The following is a 20,276-nucleotide window of genomic DNA, read 5'->3' on the forward strand; positions in this document are numbered from 1 at the left end:
CATAAAAAAGGGATTGTCAATTTTGACTCCATGGAGACTGCAGTTTTACTATAGCCTGCTGCAGTTTTGCTATATAAAATTTATTTTTATAATCATCTCTGTGTAAAAGTCCTAAGCAGATCATCTATGTGTTTATATTTGTACATTCCTGATGCTTATAATACTCATAAATGGGGATATGCATTCAAGGGGATATTCTGTATGGCTCTGTAAATGTGTGTTGTTGAACTGGGCCAGTGTTACACTATATTGTAATGGATGATGTAAAGTTCCCAGTCAAAGAGCTGTGTGTTTGGAACAGAAGGCCATTGATGAAGAATGAGTGTGTCACAGCCATGATAAAGTTTTCCGTGCACTAATGTCCTATATATAGGCTATTTCTTTCATTAAACAACAATAAACTACACTATACCATTTATACGTTTGGGGTTTGGTGAGATGGTTTTGAAAGAAGTTTCTATGTTCACCAATGAAAGCTGCATTTATTTGATAAAAAAAACAACAACAACACTTAAACCGTAATATTGTGACATATTATTACAGTTTTCTAATTTAGTACATTTTAAAATGTCATTTATCGCAATGGCAAAGCTGAATTTTCAGCAGTCAGTCCAGACAGTGTCACATGATCCTTCAGAAATGTTTGCTGATTTGAAAAATTTCTCTTATTATTAATATCAATGTTGAAAGCAGTTTAAAAACTATTTGATTAATCCTGTCAAAATATTGATATAAAAATAGAGCGGCCAGTTGTTAGATGGATTAATCACGTGATATTAAACTCTTCGTCTGTATGAAGTTACTGTAGTGCAGCATGAGTGCAGATAATCGGAACACCTGTCCGGCTGGAATCGGAGGCGCGCCCTCAGGAGCGAGCGTGGGAAGTGAGCGCGCGCTCTTGCTGAAAGGGTCGCACAGACAGAGAGAAGCAAGGGAGGATATTACCCGCCTTTACCGCATTACAGTGCGTTCGGGAGGAACACTACATCGCATGTGGCCAAACCGACAGCGATACAGGTAAGAACGGCGATGTTATCACAGCGCTGTCAGGGTTAATGAATTACAAGCAACCGGCCTTGTTCATCAGAGGATAAAAGCAGACTGGATTTGTGTTTAATCCTCGCGCATCCCGCGTGCTTCAGCCTCTCTGCGCATCTCTGAGTGATGCGGTCTTATTTCTGCTGCTCTGCGCAAATGTTACAGCCGCTGTGTTATGAAGTACCCGGCTATATTTTACGAAGCGGTAGATAAATATAAACGCAGCTTCATTTAAAGTCATCACCTGCCATATGTAGATTAATAAACTCGGGCGTTTCGAGGCTGTCAAGTTACATGTAGTTGTTTTGAGGCCGAATGTTGGGCAAGGATGCTGTAGGGTAGGGAGTGAAAGTGTCATCGCCCCATCCAGGGCGCTTCTTAGCTCAAGGATATTGTGCGAACAGGACAAACATTTGCTGCACTGTTTCATCACACCGGGAGCCTTAAGGGCAGTTTTGTTGGTAGGCTAAATAGCATTGTAATATAATTTACTTTTTCTTAGGATGTTAGCTTGGCCTGTGTGGATAAAATAAGTTTTGGAGTAGGCCTACATATAACGTTCAGATTGTAAATCATCTTGATATCGTCAATAAACATCATAGGCTACTTTTTTTTAATATATATATATTTTTATATTGGCTTTGATGGCAGGATGAAAAGTTGTAGGCCTTAAATACATGTCGTCAGAACATCTGTCTGTCTGTCTATCTATCTATCTATCTAGATATTAACAGTAAGTTTCCTTACTATACTGACATTCCCAAAATTCCCTGCAGGCTGCATGACACTTAATTAACATTTGATGCATTTTTGTTGAAATAACGGTTTTCTTCCTAGTTTTTTCTTATCATTTGTGTACATTAGGGGTTTATGTTACATCTTTTGTTGTTAAATGTTTATTGCAGTACTTTAGTGTCATGTGTGTTATGATGGAGTTTAGTATTTGTGTGAATGAGACTTCACACCTTTTTATATTTTAGCATCTACCTTCTCAGTTTGTGAAGAGCTTTGATTTATCATATGACTTTCTCATCACCATCTGTTTTTGGTATTTGTCAGTGTATTACAATGGTACAAAACAGATATTAGTACTTCAATAGGTTGGTCTTTAAGTTATCATATAAGTTAAAGAAATGTTTTTTTACTCTATCTATCTATCTATCTATCTATCTATCTATCTATCTATCTATCTATCTATCTATGTCTATATGTCTGTCTGTCTGTCTGTCTGTCTGTCTGTCTGTCTGTCTGTCTTGTCTGTCTGTCTGTCTGTCTGTGATCTAAAGTACCAAGTATTCTGATATATCTGACTGAGTATCAATCTAGGACTCCTGTTGTATCTGTGATTGTAAACTATTCTGTTTGAACTTAGACTCAACAACTCTGTATTATATATAATCCAGCAGGGACAAAGTTTCCATTTTTAATCTTTGATTGCAGCGTGGGGAAACTCAGAGCTGCTGAATTAGCCCACTAACCAAACTCATTTTTTTCCATCATGAATTAAAGATGCAAAGCTGCCCACATCAGATGATATCTGTGGCCATGTGACCTGGCCTGGGCTCATATTCCCAGTGAGTTGGACCATGGTCTGAATGATCCAGAGAGGAGCATGTCATCCCCCATTCAGCAGTCTTTGCCATATTGTTTTGCAATCATTCATGGAGGTATATTTCATAGAGCTCAGAAGCGAAACATAACCATTGGCATCCCGACACCATTAGTCTATCCTCATTAGAAATGTCTAAAGAGTAATTTAATGAGAACAGTATCAGATTAAATCTTAGATTTTTCAGAGCAAATGGTACCGCCTGCATTTTAAATGGTAATATAATATAGTACTTATAAAAAAAGTTGAATCAGAGTTGCATACAAAATGTAATATAACAGCATGCAATATAAAAGTTTAAGAGTAAATATTAAAATGAATCGCTGTGCTATTTTTGCACTCTTTACAACTCAAAGACATCAAACACAATTTCTCAAGTTGCAGTGACTTCAGCACACCACTAGATGCTGATATTCTACTCGATTTATATTGCTAGCTTTGATTCAAATGCAGTTAAACCTCCAGGAAACTGATATTTATAATTTAACATGACACATTTTGAGATTCATTAAGCTATTTTTGTAAAATGTTGCTGTATTCTGTTTTTTTTGTATAGGAATAGCTTTGAGGATCATCCACAAATGACCACATGCTTTTACCTGCACACCCCCCATCCCCCCACCACCTATAGAGGTATTTTCTGCCATATGGCAAATTTTGAAGAAATCCTTTTACTTGGCATCATGTTAGTTGTGGCTCAAACCCTGTGGATACTCCTACTGAGCCTGCAATTAAAACAGCATTAGAGAAACCTGCTATTCTCCCTCAGCACCTTCTGCCTCTTAAAGGAAACTTTAAATGGGTGGAAGCTCACGTTTTTTGGTCAAATGCATGTAAATAACTCAACTTTGCTTTCAAACATGAATTAAAGATGAATAAACAAAATATTAATTAGGTTATTTGGAAAGACTGAGTGACCTGCTGCATAATGTGCAATGCATCTTTAATGACTGCATCGAAATAAGGTCAAGAGATGACGTAGAGTACGCAATTTCATGTCTTTCTCCAGCATTCCCGTCTTTCCTCTCCTCCTCAGCTCAGATTCAACTACTCTCAGGTTTCCCACACTGCAATGGGATGCTTACCTTTTACTTCTCAGGGTTTTGTTTCCAGAGGTGCTATTTTTAGCTGTGCAACAGCAGCTTTCTCCTGAGGGGGGTGAGAGAGGTGCGTCTGGAAGTGGAGTCTGGCCCACCACCCATTTGAACTGTTGTACACCGGATGGGAAGGAGAGGCTGAAAAGAATCTCAATCTCTGTCCGTCTCTGTTTCTTCCTCAGATTCCACAATGGGGTCAGCTGAAGCATTTGGTTGTTTTTTTTAGAGCAGTATGTTTTAGCAGACGACTCTAGGGCCGGTGCGCTTGGATGGAGTGCTAATGGAAGATTGTTATAGCCCATAAAGTGCTCTTCATCTGGATTCAGCTGAGTCAAGGCAGCTGATAGTTATGGATTTCAGACTGACCTAAAAGGAGGACAGATTACTAGCTGCATTTAAATTGATTTTTTTTTTTTTTTGCAGGGATACAAGAACTTTCAGCAGTGAGTAAAGAGGCTTTGCTGGGCACATTAGAGTACATTAAAGTCAGCATGAAACGGAAGTTGCAATAGTCTTTTCTTTCCTATTTGTGACGTATATCAGAGGGGAATGGGTTCTGGAAAATGTAGGGCAGCATTTGATTTTGTACTTCGGGAATTGATGTGATTGTAGGAAGTTGGGCGTTGCTAACTAATGATGGAGATAGATAGATTCATAGATAAATCATTTACACTGAAACATTCTGTAACCTGGACTCATTTACACAAATTTGGGATATAAATTAATTGATTAAAGGCATTGATTTTGGATATATTGATTAATTAATTCAGTCAATCATATCAATATTTTCTGATCCCTAATATTAAGATAATTTAAGACATTACATTACACTTTGTCAGATGAAATCATTAAACTTTATGCTAAAGTGACTTTAGAACAATCAATACATTGTTTGTTTTATTTCCATGTCATTGAACATAAGCATATCTCCAGGCTACAGTTAACAGTGAATCATTTTGGTATCAGTTTGTCTGTTCGAGGTCCCATTATGCTACAGCAGAAATTCTCAGTTAATATCATTATAGAGAACATGAAGTAGCCCATGCATCTCACTGCATGACTCACTCTTGTTTCCATATTAAAGCCCTTCCTGTCTGATGCACTCTGAATATTTTATCATGGCTCAGTAGGTAAATATCCAACAAAATCATTGAACGTGAGACATTGTCCATATTGTATTTGCCACACCTTCACAAGTGTTGTCTCAGATATACTCTTCTGTTCTGTTTGATCTATAGTAGCGCTCACCCCTGCCTTTTCAAATGACCTCTGTGACGTATGGCCGTGTTTTTGATGTACAACATCAAAGCTTTTGCAGTGCATTGTATATTTGCATCCTTATTCTTCTTGTTTCAAAGCATTATAGGCACTTTGGGAACTATCTGTAACAGTCCTCCACTGGCTTTTTACTTCTCTCAGTGTCTGCGCTATATCTCTCTCTGTGACTTTTAGCAGGGCGCACATGGTGCCCTAGACCCGCAGGGAGCCCACTGGCTCTGTGAAGCCAGCAGCCCTGCACCTGCACAGGCTTCTGAAGCAATGGTTCATTCGTATGCATCAGGGTCAGAGTTTTCCCAAAGGAACTGCTACTAATAGATTAAGCACATGAGTCAAGCATGGGAAATACAGAAAATATTGTCCATGACAATTAGTGAGGACAGTGATGAGAGTGTTTGTGTGTGTGGGGCCTGGTAAACCCTACATTATGGGTCAAAATGTCCCCACGAAGATGGTAATATCCGTAATCCTTGTCCTTGTGTGGACATTTTTTGGTCTCCATGAGGAAAACAGCTTATAAATCATACTAAGTGATGTTTTTTGAAAATGTGAAAATGCAGAAAGTTTTCTGTGATGCATATAGGATTAGTGTAAGGGCATAGAATATACAGTTTGTGCAGTATAAAAATCATTATGTCTATGGAAAGTCATCATAAAACATGAAAACACGCATGTGCGTGCTTGTCTTTAGCTAGTAATAAGTGTAGTTATTATTATTATTAGGATTGCAGCCCTTCAGGTGTAACATATGTTGACATCAGGATTGATGCAGTTGACCTGTTTATTTTTTAATTAGCTTCATGTGTATTTTGTTTTTTTTAATTAGTTATTATGACTATTTTAAATAAAGTAGTTGGACCAATGCGGCAAAGTATCCATTCATTACAAATATCAAAGCTGGACAATAAACCATAACCAGTTTCTTGAATCCTTAAAGAGTCAAAAGTGCACAATGCAGTCAAACCTTTTAAGCTGAGTTAAGTATAGTTCAGATGAACAAATTTGTTGAACAGAAGATTTGTGAAGTATAATGAATACCAAAAGAAAGAAGCCTTCCATTGATAAACATGAAAAATAAATCTTTTCAGTATAGAGTCGAATGCTGATTTCTTTAGCTATTAAACAAAACGGACATCAGAGAGGCTTTTTAATCACGTGTGTTGACACAGGTTTTACATTGTACATAGTTAAGTATGATGCTGAAAAGAGCTACAATATACCTTTTATGTGGCTTCTGGTTTGATTTACATTGTTTATGGCTGAAAGGAGGAAATCTTTTAACAGAAGACTTCTTCTCTTTAGTGCAGAACCATTGAACTCTTTGGGGATTTGTTTTGTTAAAAGTCATTGAATGACAGATGTTTGAGCTCCTATAGTCAAATAATGCTGGAGACTGGATGGTGCACATTAGCTAAAAAAAAGCTAACCATTAACTAGACCATGCGAGCAATAGTAGGTATTTGTAAACCTTTGTTGAAGACACACATACAATGAAGTAAAGCTGTACTGTACTTGATTGCCTGGTAATAAATACAATAGGTTAGTTAATTAGACAATAAACATGTGAAAAAGAAACCGTTAATGGTAGTCAGGTGCCTCTAAACGTGTTTCTGTTTGATATGTAATTTTCTAAAAGTATCCCAAAGCATTTTGCTGTCATCAACAAATCCTCAGATCCCATAACTTTTAACGTTAAAGGGATAGTTCACCCAAAAATGAAAATTCTGTCAGTAATTACTCACCCTCATGTTGTTCCAACCCCGTAAGACCTTCGTTCATCTTCGGAACACAAATTAAGATATTTTTGGTTAAATCTGAGAGCTGTCTCACTCCTCCATAGGCTTCTAAGGGACTGAAACTTGCTGGCCCAGAAAAGTTATTAAAGAGATCGTTAATATAGTCCAAGTGACTACAGTGGCTTAATCTTAAGTTTATCAAGCGACGAGAATACTTTTTGTGCGCTAAAAAAACCCCAAAATAACGATTTTATTCCACTATTCATTTCCTTCACTTTGGGCCTCGAGTGAGTTAACATAGTGTTTTTGCGCAGCGTGTCAGTGTTGCACGTCACCATGTAGGCTCACTATTGGCCGACGCTGGTCATGTGTGTGACGTGCTGCGCAAAAACACTACGTTAACTCACTCGAGGCCCAGAGAGAAGGAAATGAATAGTGGAATAAAGTCGTTATTTTTGTTTTTTTTAGCGCACAAAAAGTATTCTCGTCGCTTGATAAACTTAAGATTAAGCCACTGTAGTCACTTGGACTATATTAACGATCTATTTAATAACTTTTCTGGGCCAGCAAGTTTCAGTCCCTTAGAAGTCTATGGAGGAGTGAGACAGCACTCAGATTTAATCAAAAAATATCTTAATTTGTGTTCCGAAGATGAACGAAGGTCTTACGGGGTTGGAACAACATGAGGGTGAGTAATTACTGACAGAATTTTCATTTTTGGGTGAACTATCCCTTTAATATTTCATGAGGATTGCTGCCGTTATGAGTGATATTTTAGTCCATATTTGAATTAAATTGTGTTTGACTAAAAAAAAAAAACGTCATAAGCCAAATTCAAAGCCATATGGTCGAATCATTCTTTACCAGATTACAATCAGTTAAGTTAGCCTAGAAAATCAATAACCCCTCTGATCAAATTAGCAATGGAGTCATCTGATATGACACATTTTCACATTTCAGCTTGTTTAAGGGTGGTTGGGGGGAGGGGTTCTTCATTAGATCTGTATATCCCTTGGGATCACAGACAGTCAGCAAGCCCTGGAATTTCCCCAACAAAACCTGCCCAGGTGGAAACACCTGTCGTCGTAAACAATGAAGAAAACATGACACATGCCTTGTCTTGTTTTCTTGTGTGAATGAAAGTATGGACAATAGCAAGCATCTTAGATGGCGATGGGATCAGAGGTCAAGGTGTGAGGTTTTGTTATTACTTCCAGGAGCACTTGATGTTGTTAGGAATGGAAAACCACATTTATCCTAACTGGCTGGAAGCTTCAAATTGGCTTCTGTGTTCTTATTAGTGTGGTTTCAGATGTGTTAAGACTGACGTTGAGTCACTTGGGACATATAGCTCAGGGATATTACAGATGATTCTTCATTTATGTCAGCGGTCTTGTACTGCCACCCTGCAATTACCGTGAGATTGGGCTTTCTGTATCTGTGTCATGCAGTCAGTCACAGAATAGGATGATGTGAAAAAATGAAGACTCATTCCTGTCAGGAAACCTGAGCCTCGGGGCTTGAGGGGAAGGAGGTTTCGAGAGAGAGAAGAGAGGACTGTTTGTGTCCTCACATATTGTTTGGGGTAGGGTGGACGCGCAGTGGATGAGGTGTCATTCTGTGAAACCGTTGCCTTTTACAGTTTGATAAGGGGATTTCTGTTGGATTTTAAACTTTCTAAAAGACAAATAATGTGTTTAAGTGTTAAATTGCATTGTGCCATTTTTGTGAAACCTTTTTTCAGGATTCTTAGATGAGTAGAATGTTCAAAATAACATTCATTTGAAACATTCATAGATGTCTTTACTGTCACTTTTGATCAATTTAATGTGTCCTTGCTGAATAGAATGAATCATTTCACACACAAAAAAATCTTCCCTCAAAATATTGAACAGTTGTGTACCTTCAATAAGGAAACATGAATAATGCACATGTTTGACAATTTTAGTTTAATTTCACATTGCAAGCCTTGTTCTAAAGGTTGTGAAACTACGAGGTTCATCTATTCTTTATATGTTAATACATATACATATATAACAGTATTTTAATATACTGTTTTTATTATATTTATAGTATATTACTATTTTTCTTAATATTTACTTACTATATAACATCATGGTAACAGGTTTGACCTTTTAATATAGTCCTGTACTGACAATTGTAACAAAACATAAAATTAAATTACAAAAATAATAGAATTTTAACTTTTAGAGTTGGTCATAAGGACAAAGTTTCTCAGATGTATACTTTTAAAGGGAAACATTTGAATTACTAACTAAAATTTTTTACTGTATATATATTCTGAAATAGAATATTCCATTGTATAAGTTGCATGATCTATTCATCATTCAAGTAATTTTTTCCCCAAATATTCCAATTACCCAAATGGCATAATTTGACAAGCACGACTGAGTTGTTTGAAACAATGAGAAAAAGGCGAGAAAGGAGCGAGAGACGAAAGTCTGTCACTGTGTCTCCTTTCTCACTATCTATGCTTCTTCCCTCATTTCTCCCGTTATAAGCAGATGGACAGTGGGGGCCAGGGAATGGAGCTCCTTGGAGTCTGGCGCGATGTCCATTGTGGGCTTTTGATATTTAAACTCGCTCTTCTCTGCCCTCAGGGGACGCGCGATTGTCTCCATTGTTCAGTAAAAAGTGGGCCAAGAAAGAGAAATAAAAAGGGGGGATCAGATTGACATAAAAGAGGAGGGGATGATTGGTAAGATAAAAACAGGAGAAAACAATCTTTGACTGACAGTTTTTTCTGGTTTCACCAGATTTGTACCGAAGTGTGTTTTGTGGAGTGCACCAAATATGTGACGTGATGGACAGGAGCACAGAGAAAGCACAGCAAGGGAGTTTTCCCCCATTGTGAGAGGATTTTTTTTATGTCAGCAAATAAGGAAGATGAAAATAATTGTGTGCGGCGAGTGGTCTGTCAGGTACTGAAATAACAAGCAAACTAGACGAGCTGCTAGACAATAAATAAATATGCATCCTGTTTTATAAAAGAACAAATAGGTATTCATTTCCCGACACTTTCCTGATTTGCTTTTACCGTTTCGAGGATATAAATGCTCAGTTTGTACAAATCATTTCACATCTCACCTCACCTCACTGCTCCGTGACATGAACAGACAGCGCAGATGCATGGGAGAGAGAACGATTTTCTGTGCCAGATGTATGCTGTGGGGTTTCTTGGGAAAGACCAGCCAAATTGCACACGCTCCCATCTGTACCTCTTGCCGCTAACAAAAAAGCGAGGGAACGCAGGCCACACTAAGGAGTATCAAATGCTATATTAGCCTCTGAGACAACAGCTCCTGCTAAATTGGCCTCTAAAGGCTCAATAAATCTGCAGAGCCTGTATTTGTTATGAGTCTGTTTAATATAAACATGCCATTTGGGTTTGAAAGAGTCAAAATTAGATTATGATGAATTAGAAATCTTATCTTAAAATGAATCAGCACTTTAGGAAATTTGAATTCATAGGCCTACGGGTTTTATAAGATATTGAGAACCAGAATGGAGCAGCAATGAAATTTTATATATATATATCCATGTTTTAGGGGAATCTGTTTTGTTTTTTATATTTTTGCTTTTAATTTTTAATCAACCAGAGATTTGTTGCCATACACATTTAAACATGCCATCTGATCAACCATTAGAGTGTAACCTGCATTGACATGAACTGAGCTAAATGAAAACAGAAAGTCTTTAATTATTCATTTGTACATTTGCTGAATGAAATCATAGACCTGTTACCTTAGAATGAATAGGTGGTTGTCAGTATTTGCCGTCAAAATAGTACCAGACATTACAAGAATAATATATTTTAAAGTGTGTGTGTGTGATTTATAATTTAAACAGCTGTATTTTTTGCAACTCAATAATAATGGTTGTTTGAAGGAATGAAATCAAATTCATTTGTACAGAATTGATGTCTTTGCAATTATTCAAATATTTCAGCCTTCCTTCTACATTGTAAATGAATCTAGCTCCTTTGTGCCCCACAAAATACAGGTCATATTGACCTCAGGCAAAATAAGGTCTATTCAGTCATGTCATTTAAGTTGTTTAGACTCCTAGTTACATGCTGCAGCTCCTCATTTATGGTGTTTTAATTGGGTCACCATGGGCTAGTGGCTAATGTGTTCAGACAGTCCTATCCTGAGCATTGCTAAATGGCTAATCTCAGCAAAGGTCAGGAAATGAGGGTTTATTACTGTTGGGATGTCCATCAACCATCAGTCTCAGTTTCTTCTTCATTGTATCACTCTTCCTCATCTCCAGCATCGCTGTTAATTAGGCTTGCATCTCCTTTTAAGGCATGCGAATCGATCTGTTTGTCATTGTGACTGCTCGCAGATGACACAGATTGCTCTTTATCTCAGTGAGGTTACGACATGCAGTTTATTTTTCCTTCTCCAGGGCCGTAACCCAAAGGTCAGTGTCACCACGGCTGTTTTGAAGGTCATGACGTGCAGAAGTGTTTTGCCTTTTGGCTTTCATGTGGGTGAGTCACCCAGAAGGTGACTGTTTATAACCTAATGCACTGTTGCAGATCTGCTTCAAATGTCAGGGTTTAATTCAGATTGGAGAACATTAAATTAAGATTAGTTTCGATAACTCAGTTCAGTTGCTTGCTGAGATGTAATAACCGAAGATGAAGGTGGTAGACGAGGGCAAGCTAACATGGGGGAGGGGGATGCCATAAAAGATTTATGTTTAGAGAAGACCTTAAAATGTATTTGAGTCAAATAGAGAGTAATTTTTCATTAGGGATCTATTTAATATCTCAGTTCTGCAAGTCTCTCCATCAAGCTCATTGTACGTAAAGCTGAAAGTGTCTCTGTAAGAGAATATGACATATTCTCTTGTCTATAGGAAAATAGCTTTAACTCCATTAGTTGATTGACTTTCTGATTCTAACCAATTACAGCATTAAGCATTATTAACTCACCTTTTTAAAGAAAATATGTGTTTATATTGGCATGAGGGTCAGTAAATAATGACCATTTTTTGGGTGAACATGCACTGGTTCTAGAAATAAAACTGCCACAAGGATTCTCTCTGCCTGCTACATGTAGGTCAGATTCAGAGCTTCACGTAATGTTCACAAAAACACAGTGGCCTTCTTGTTGTATCAGATAGTCACAACTAATTTCATTAATTACTGCTTCTGTAAATTAGCTAGAAATGTGTGTTCGTAAGTGTTACGGTAATATTTTTAAGATTCATGGGTATCGTTTCCCGTATTCGTTCCATCTAATTAGCTGAGATGTGATAACCTTGGTTTGGCACAAGCGTTTTGTCCCTGGAAATAATAACCATGCCTGCAGGTGTTTCTCAGAGGGGGGTGTCTGTAATTTGACGCATCTAAAATAACCTTATGGTAAGCAGTGACACTGTTATCCCTGTCTTTTCCCACGGCTCTGAGGAGGATGAGACGGCAGTCGTGATGGCACTCTTTTTCTCTTTTTGTAATATTTTGTTAGCATTCAAAACTGGATGGATGGATGAATATGATTATGAATGCTAAAATGTCATTTGTCTGTTTGTTTGTTTTTTATGCTCCAAAAAAGGTGCAGACTTTTAATCAAGGGTGCATTAAATTGATCGAAAGTGACAGTAAAGACATTCATTTTACAAACCTTTTTTTTTTAAATTTTATTCTAAATAAATGCTGATATTTTGAACTTTATAGTCATCATATAATCCGGGAAAAAATATATTAAGCAGCTCAGTTGTTTTCAACATTGATGATAATAATAAGAAATGTTTCTTTAGCATAAAATCAGCATAATGATTTCTGAACTGAAGACTGGAGTAATGGCTGCTTAAAATTCATTTTTCATTAGATTGACCTATACTTTCTTGGTCTGTTCTCAGTCTGATGGATAATGCAATTAGTTAACTTCCTGTAATTAGTGCCATGAATCTGTAGAGTATCTATAGACGCACGTCCTTGAAGTTGTATTGTCTTTTCTTGATCCTTTAAAGATGTTGACTTTGTTTTGCAACCGGCTTCAAATCTGAATAAAACCATGAACATTTATTTAGTCTTTTTGAAGGACCCTCAGCAGACCTTCTGAATCCTGTATAGGGTTACAAGTCGCTATCAATGTTTTCATACAGAACAGGTGTCCATTTTGTCCCACTGGGAAATTACATCATTTTCAAGGCCTATTGTGTTAATTCATAGGTTTAAACTGTGTGTTATGTCATACTATAGAAAGGAAGCTTTGAATTGATGTAGGATATCTTTTGAATGAAAAGAAATCCACTTCCCTTATCTGTGCAAGTTATTGATCTAAAGCAGATGTTATGATCTCTATGGCACAGATGGCTTGTCTTGGTTTTGTAATTACGCATGCAAGGACCGTCTTGTGGTTCTGCAGTCCAGCTGCTTTGCCCCATTGTATTCTTAGACACTGGTGTGTGCGTGCGTTTGGGGGATACGCACGCGCTCTGGCAGGAGACCAAAGCTTTCCCTCCCTTGTCCAGATTTCTTGAGGGCAGATCGGGGCTCCGCCAGCAATTAACTGAAGAAATGACAACACCTCCTGTTGATAGAGGCTCCTGAAGAACCGAGGGGGAAGGGGGAAGGGTCAACGTGCCTACGCGCGACAGCCCGCCGTTTGACCGACAAGCAAGGAAGGGCTTTTTGTTAACACTCTCTGATTCAGCCTTCTGTCAGTGTAGATGTAAAGTAGGTCTGGAGACTAAACTGAACCGCGACCCCAGGGCTTAACACACTGGATGTCAGACCCGGGGTTGACTCCTCAACTGACACAGTTAAACGCTCAGAGCCCTGATCGGTGGCACGTTTCATCCTGGTCCATATGTTTTCCGTGCATCTAGCCCACAAAAGTTTGCTTTATAGGTCACGTTTGCGCATGCACATGTGCTTTTTCTCAATATGCTTTACTTGATTGACACAGATCTGGAATCTCTAATCAATCTCACACTTATATGCTGCAAATTTAGCAGAATTGTTTTTTTCCTGACAGGAGAAATTGTGTTGAAGTCGTTTATATTCATATGCAGACATCCTACCCTTTGCTTTATTTATTTAGTTAATAGTAGCCTATTCGTGCGGTGAAAGTGATGTTGTTGAGGGTGATGGAAAAAAAGTAAAGGGTCTCCACAAAATTCGAATGCAAGTGGTCACAGAAGATGCATTTGAAACGTGATAATACCAGGTGTAACAGTAATGCGTCTTTGCAGACCACTTGTGATCAGTTTACCGAAAACGCATCTTAAAGGGACACTAGGTAACTTTTTAACCTTAACTGAACAGCTTCTGAGTCAGTGGAATGGTTATATTACTTATTTCGGGTTGAATGGTGGTGGTTTCGCACCCCCCTGGTGCCCGAGAGCGGAAAAAACTCACTTGCAACTTTGGGTCGTCGGGTCGGCGGCCTCGCCGTCAGGAAGTATCGCGTGATATCAGGTCTCGCGATGTAACGAATTGTTTTTCAGCACTGCACACAAAGCTAGGAAAGCTTGTCGGAGCGGAGGACGAAAGAAAGAGGAAACGGCAGACTGACCGAGCAAGGAGTCAGACTCGAGTAAATATCGTTCTTGTTGATGGACTAGTAGACATCTTCAGAGGTTATCTGTGCCTGTTCGATGTCCGACGCTTTGTAACGCGTTCTGTCAGGAGGAGAAATACGGATAGCTCACAGATGAAGTTATTACAGAGGCCAGACAGACTCACGGAGGCGATTGGCATCTCACAACTTGCACTTTAGTCCCCAGTCGAACTCGTGTAACTGTCTGTCACCCGTTCTACCATCCACATCTTTACTTGATAAACAAAAGTAGGATAAGAATGAGCATCAAACTGAAATAACCCGCATGCGGGTGTTCGAGGTGCACATACAACACAGACTGCCGACGACAGTTCAACAGGGCGCGCGCAGCTCTTAAAGGGGCCACACCTTATTTCCACTCTTTACAGCTTCCATCCTATTGAACAGGTACCGGTATAGAGGGCGGAACAACGTGAGGCCGTGAGTGCAAAGACGGCTCTGCGCGAGTGGTATTTACGACAGTAACGTTAAATACAAGTACTCCACAGCGACTCTAGGGGTCGCTGTTTGACAAAAACAGAAAGCTACATAGTGTGCCTTTAATAACACCTTTTCTCTCTCGCTCGCTCGATTTCTGGGATTTATTTAGTTTTGACCCTGACAGGAATTCGGCTTTGGCCAATCAGCATCCAGGAACGATTTCATAATTCTGGATATAGATGTAGCATAATTTATATTGAGGTAATTTCCTTTCTTGACCAGCTGCTTTCTTAGTCCTTCCTTATCCTTTCCTCTCGCTCTGTGATTCGCTCTCTCTATCTTTATGTGATCTGTTGAGTCGCACTTCTGAGAAACCGTCTACATCACCTAGAACATTCTGATCCAAACATTCTGACATTTTACACCTATAATAGCCCTGTTGAGGGTCTTTATTGAATTACAGAGTCTGCCCATGTTCCTGCTGCATCTAACCCCTGTGCTAGCGGCTTATTGGGCGAAACTCAGACAGCCAGGTACCCTGCTGTTAGAGATATTGTGTTTGTGTCAAGGCTGTGGCCTACCTGACATCTGCTCTGTGGTTGAGCAAGGGGCATGAGCTTAACCTACAGTATGACCCTTCAACTATTCAATGGGTTGCATAACTGATGATGTCACAACCCTGTTCATGAGACACTTTCTATTAATGAAGACACTGAATCGAGCTGGATTGTAGCTGTTTTAGCTGTATCTAAAGTGTGGTCACATTTACAATTGCTCAATAAAATTTTGAGGATGAAATTCATTTCAGTAGAAAGCTGCACATTCACAAATTCGCAAAAGTTCCCCATGCAGATTTTGCTAATGTTGAGGTTGCTCATGTGAATTCACTGACCAACAAACGCTGCTTGGTTTGAAAGTGGCTTCTGTGCTTCATACATTGCTACACTATTGTGGACAGTGGACAATGGACCTTTTGTCAGCAATATTTTGCTGAAATATCACTAATGTAACCACACCTTGAATGTAAATCTTTACATTTTTGTGTTAAAGATATTTGGATCTGAGTTAAAGCAAGGAACATAGGAACTGAAGGAAAGATTTTCACTTTAAATTGCCCAAAGGAAGAGCTTCAGGATATATGGAAGCAAATCAATATAATTGATCCGAATAGAATTTATGTTGTTTTGGGTCATAAAAAGTCTTTTTTCTTTCTTTGATTTTTTTGCTCTTTGTGTGGCTGTTAAATAAATGTAAGAATAGAGTGAATTGCATTATGGAAGAAAGGAAGGACTGTCTCAAGAGTCACAAGGCTAATGTGGATGTATCTGCTTCGCCTTCGGCAGCAGCTGTTCTGAAGGACCGCCATTAATATGACCCTCTGACCGGCTGTACACAGCAGGTTGAGTGAAGAGAAGGGTCTTCAGATCAATGGAGTGTGGGACAGAGAAGGACAGAATGTGTGTGAAGAGGTATGGACCTGATAAACGAAAGACCAGCTGTCCCAAAGTGCTCCCAGACCTCATAAACAGGATCAGAGAGAACTTGAAACACACTTTCCATCATATTTGTACTTCTTACATGTCTTTTAGGTTTGCATTAGGTATCAATCTTAAAGGGGTTGTTTTAAGTCATTCTAGATTATGGGGTTACTTAGGATAGCAAAGGTATAACATTTATTTTGTATGGTGTTGATGTAGAGAAAACTGGCTCATTTGTGATGTATAATGCCTCTCATTGGCTTAGGAAGTGATATATCACATAAACAGATGGGAGGCGTGGGAACTACATACACTATACACCTGGAAACTACTTCATCAAGATGACTTTAACACTTTGTTGACCTGACCAACCACTGAGAACAGGATCATTGCCAAGTGCCATTAGCTAACGTGCAGCACGCATCTTACTTGGGCGTGCTGTCTTTGAACAAGACAAAGGATGTCCTTAAAGTGTTGTTCATCATGAAATTAATATTTGGTTATTATTTATTCCTAGAACTGTCATTGTGCACTGTTCAAAAGTTTAGGGTAGGTAATATAAGAAATTAATACTTTTATTCAGCAAGGATGTATTAGATTGATCAAAAGCTACAGTAAAGACGTGTAATGTTACAAAAGATTTCTATTTCAGTTCAAAGATTTCATAGAAAAACCTTTTCTTTTGAATTTTCTGTTCATTAAGGAAAGCTGGGGGGAAAATGTATCGCTGTTTTCAGAAAAATATGATTTGTTTTCAACACTGATATTAATAAAAAAATGTTCCTTGAGCATTAAATCAGCATATTAGAATGATTTTTGAAGGATATTTGCAGCGAAGGAACAAATTACAGTTTGTTTCTACATTATGCTTTTACAGTATTTTTTTGGAGGAAAAAAATGTAGCCCTGGTGAGCATTAGAGAAATCTTAACTATTCCTTTAACTGAGAGTAAATACCAGTAAAACTGCCATTATGTTGATCAGGCTATGCAAATTGTTTTATGGTGTTTTGACACACAAACAAGTGCTCAAAAGCCGCTGATTTACACGACCGAACATGTCAGAGTGGGATTCACTCCAGTGGGACTCACATGGACCCGTTTCAGCTCATTACTGACAGCTTTTGTATATGGCCTCTCTCATAAACTTGGCAGCTCACTTCCTTCCCAAGTGTGCTCTTCAGACCTCTCGTTAGTCTCTAATGAGCCACCCCTGTTGATTGCTGGGAACGGAGAAAAACAAAAAAAGCAGAGGAACATCCAGTTTGTCTCATTCCACCTTTCATCCCCTCCACCCCCCCAACACAGACAAAGGAGGCCTTACTTTGCTCAAACAGCCATAATGCTCCACTGTTGTTTCCCTTTGTTTTGTTCATGTCCTGTCCTTGAGTTCCACAAACAACAAGAGCCTTTCTATCTTTCGCAAATACATCCATATTCCTCTGCCCTTTCTTCTTCTGTCATCTCTTTCTCTTCTTCCACCCCCTCTCCCGCTCTTGCTCTTTTTTAACCCGTGCCCCTCCCTATCCCTCTCCTTTTGTGTCCCTCAAGCTGGTTTAAATATTTAAACAATGCAATTAGTGTTACACCTGATGCAATTGAAAGACGGGCCCTCTGTGACCGTATGCTTTGGCACGGCAACACAGCAGGAATGTCTTTGCTCATAGCCTTTAATGTCAGCGTCAGATGAATACAGGTTTCTTAACCTCAGAACTACTCATTGAATTTAAATCTCTGGAAGTGACTGCAGATCTGTTATATAGAGTGTACATGTTGTTTAGCACCCAGTTTAATCTCTGATTTGTTAGAATAGAATAGAATAGAATAGAATAGAATAGAATAGAATAGAATAGAATAGAATAGAATATAGTTATGCACCAAAACGATTTTTTTTTCCATGAAGCCGAAAATCGAAACCTTAAATAAATTAATATTAAATTAACTATGCTGTCATGACATTGACAGAATCAAAACATGTTATCGGAGACGTGCTAATAATTGAAACATCACTGTTTTGGTCAATGATTTCGGGCCTCCAAAAGTTTTTTTAGCTGTTTCGGCCAAATATTTTCAGTTGCAGAAATTTTGGTTCAACAATAATCCAATTATATGTATTGCCATACAACTGGGCAGTGACAAATTTTGTAGGTACAACTTTAAGACATACATAGGCTGTAATGTTGCAATCACATTATCAGTCAAATAATATACTTTTATCCTGTTAACCCCCATATCATTGGACTTTCCAGTTGTGAAATAAATTTGTCAGGGCCCAGGGGTAGTGTTGGGAAACATATTTTGTCTTGTTGCTTTTTCAAAAAATACCATGACTGAATGATTTGCATTTTGTTAATGGTTTTCAAACATTTTATTTACCTCTTCTCAGCGGTGCCACAAAGGCACTACTGAATCTATAGCGCTACCACTGATGTACGAAAAAATTACTCGTATGTAGCTTGTTGTTCTTAGTGAATCAGAAACATATAGTGCAACCAGTGTAGACCAATTCTCGAAAAAAAGTTTGCCTTATGAGCTAGTCTGAATCAGAAAAAATGCAGCACAACCAGTTTACAGTAGTCCGATAACCGTATGACTCTTTTTAGCTGGCTCTTTGTAGTGAATCAGAAACATCCAGTGCAAGTGTGAGACAATTGAGTGAGTGAATGAATTAATTAATTAAACAGTGAATCAATACATTACTTAAATATGTTAACATTTTGTTAGTTTAGTATTTTTCTTTGATAACCATTGATAGGTTGTTATTAAGAGGAGTCAGAATCAAAAGTGTTTTGAAATGTTCAGTTCATTATGATTCCCATCCCTATCACATGCATGAAGTTGTGTCAGGGAGTTTTGGCTCTGGTTTAATGGTCTTTTCTCCATCTCACTGCTTCCCCAGAGGGATCAGCTCCTTGTAATTTCTGTGCCAATCCTGAAGAACTGAAACAAACCTTTTATTTAGTCTTACTCCCCCTGTTTTGCATCTGCCAACACAACAGACGTCAGTGGAAAGGAAAAAATGTGAAACATTTCTCATAATAAGGGAAACCCTTTCTGTGCTTGGACTGTACATGATTGAGGTCACATGCAAATACGCTTCAACAACAAACACTGTTTAATCTCGACGTTTCTTGATTTTTGTTACAAACTGGGGAATAGAGAAGTTGCTGCAGTATTTTAATCTCGCTTTGCATTGAAATGAGGAATTGAGCTGTTATCTTTGCATTTGCGCTTGCTGTTAAATTCCTGCTGATAGATATGCAGTCACAGAGGAGACCCCTTATCATAATTTAATGTGCTTACCATAGAGAACTAAATACCTCCAAATTGCAAATCCACCTTTGAGACACAGGATCAAGGGTCCTACTTAGAGTTAAACTGTCAATCACTTGCTGTCCTTGGCTTGAAGATGGTCTATGGTAAGCTATAGTAATTTGACTTGACCTGTCTGCTTCATTTAGACAGTGAGGTTGAAAACTTTCTGATTCACTACTGATTCCATCCATACTTGTGCAAAACGATGATAAAAATGTTTGCATATACCTTGTAAATATACATTTTGGCGCAATAACTGGGAATGTTTTCTCAGGTCCTGTGACAAGGGAATCTTACTAAGGTTATTTATGCTTTAGCATTGGCATTTCTGCCCGTAATTCTTTTTGTCCCCAATAAATTTGAGCGACTGCCCTGTATGATAATACAAAATGGTACAAAACTAGTACCTTGACACATATGTCATGGTACTGCATGATTACCATATTCATATACCATGGTTTACATTAAAGAGTCAGTAAAAAAAAAAAAAAAAAAAAAAAAAAAAAAAAGATTTCAAACAAATTGATAAAAAGTGAAGACATAGTAAGGACATAATAATGTTACAAAAGTTTTTTTTTTTCAAATAAATGCTGTTCTTTTAAACAGTAATATTATGAAATATTGTTACAATTTAAAATAATGGTTCTCTTTTTTAATATATTTTAAAATGTAATTTATTTTTGTGATGCAAAGCTGAATTTTCATCAGC

Source organism: Scardinius erythrophthalmus (assembly GCF_964197995.2).
Source record: "Scardinius erythrophthalmus genome assembly, chromosome: 25".
In the NCBI taxonomy this organism is placed as follows: Eukaryota; Metazoa; Chordata; class Actinopteri; order Cypriniformes; family Leuciscidae; genus Scardinius; species Scardinius erythrophthalmus.